Below are 2109 nucleotides of genomic sequence, written 5' to 3' on the forward strand. Positions count from 1 at the left end.
CTTTGTATCCTCTACCTCCAGGCATCCTGTCTTGTCCTTATCAATAGTACATTTTCTGTAGAGCAAATTCTCCTGTTAAAGGCTTCTGGTGTCATCCTACTGTGACTTGGATAAAGCCGATGCTCTCAGTCTTTCTATGGTCTTCTCCCCTCATCTTCCCTTGACTTTCCGTATAGTGAATTCTAGACTTGCTGGTTTTCCTTCTGTCACCATGAGAATGGAAGCCTTTGCGTCCGCTTCTCTCAGATCTTCAGGTGCGACTATAATATTGTAGTATTTGATTTTTCTTAAACATTTATTATTATTATTATTATTATTATTATTATTATTATTATTATTATCAGTGTGTGCATGTGCATATGTGTGTGCATGTGTGTCTGTGTGTGCATGTGTGTCTGTGTGTGCAAGTATATGTGCCTGTGTGTGTGTGTGTGTGCACATGTATAGCAGAACATGGGCATGAAGTCACAGCATACACGTGAAGGTCAGATATTATTATTATTAGTGTGTGTGTGTGTGTGTGTGTGTGCATGTATGTAGCAGAACGTGGGCATGAAGTCACAGCATACATGTGAAGGTCAGAGGAGACTTTGTGCATTCAGTTCTCCCTTCCCACCTTTTCATAAACTCTGTGCACCACACTCACCTCACCAGGCTTGCTGCAAGAGCCTGCTCCCCCCCCAAACCCCCCCAACCCCGAGCCAGCTCACCATCCTTGTACCTGATTTTTAGTTATCCACACAAGCCTTTTTGTTGAACTTCAAACAAGCAAATAAATTATGTAATAGTATGTACGTTCATGGGTAAGGATAGGAATTTTTAAATGTCACTGAATCCTGGAAGACATACATATACTCCACTTCATTTCCATAGACCTATTTATGCTACACAATGAAATATGGCTGTACTCACCTTGAGTCATTAAGGCAGGAGGCTGATCTGAATGATGTTGCTGAAAACCTAATAACACTTTTGTACGATATTAACAATTAAGTTGTTTTGTGAGAATTTTGGAAATTCTATTTGTAAATTTTTTTCTATTACACTTATTTTGTAGGTGGTATTATGTGCACGTGTGCACAGGTGAGCATGCCTGCATGTATGAGTGTATATGTACATGTGTGCATGTGCCACAGTGCAAGTAGAGAGGTTGTATGACAAGCTGTGTGAGCTGGCGATCTATGCCTACCATGTGGGTTCTGGGACCAAATTCAGGTCATCAGGCTGGGCAGCAGCTCTTTTATCTGTGGAACCATCTCACTGGCTTGACAATTCTTAAAATCCAAATGTGAAGAATATTTGGGGCAAGTATTAGTTTTCTGAAGGAGAAAAAAAAGCATACTAATGTTGACATGCTGATAGCAAGCTAAACTTGTAAAGCACATGGTTAGAAGTTGAGCATGCTTGTAACTGTCTTTTAGAAATAAGTGGTGTGTGTGTGTGTGTGTGTGTGTGTGTGTGTGTGTGTGTGTGTGGCGTATGTCTGTATATGCATATGTGTGTTTATATGTATGAATAAACACATTGGTACAGACATAGTTGTATACTGACAAATGCAGGGAAAGCAATATGTAGTATTTACTTGTGATGTAATCCTGGTTAAAGTTCAGTGCCTAAATTCTTTTTCAACTTTCTCCCATATTTTAAGACTTTCCTGACCACTGAATTACCAAATACTATCAATCCTGTAATACTTGACATTTAAAACCTACAAATGTGACTAAAATTCATTTCACTTCAGCCACCAAAAGAGGGGCTGACAGTCATTAATCAACCAAAATTACATTTTTATGTGTTATACACAAAGGCACTGTGGTTTGTGCTTTTGCACAAGAAAAATTGTGCAATATTTAAGGAGAATCAAGATCTAGCATCTCACCACAATTCAGTTTGTACATTTAAAGTAAGTAGGAATAAAGTTCGAAGTTCGAGGTGAGGAGACGCGGAGGGAAGACCGCAGCTAGGTAGACACTGGGGCAGGTTCTGGGCACTGCCATGCAGCCTGCAGACGTTATGAGGGAAACTCTTGCTCATGTTTCTGCAAATGATGAAACACGCAGCCAGGCAGTGTAGGCGTTTGGGCTAAAGGACAAGGGCTAAAGGGCTGGA

Source organism: Acomys minous (genome assembly GCF_964271855.1).
Source record: "Acomys minous genome assembly, chromosome: 17".
Classification (NCBI taxonomy): domain Eukaryota; kingdom Metazoa; phylum Chordata; class Mammalia; order Rodentia; family Muridae; genus Acomys; species Acomys minous.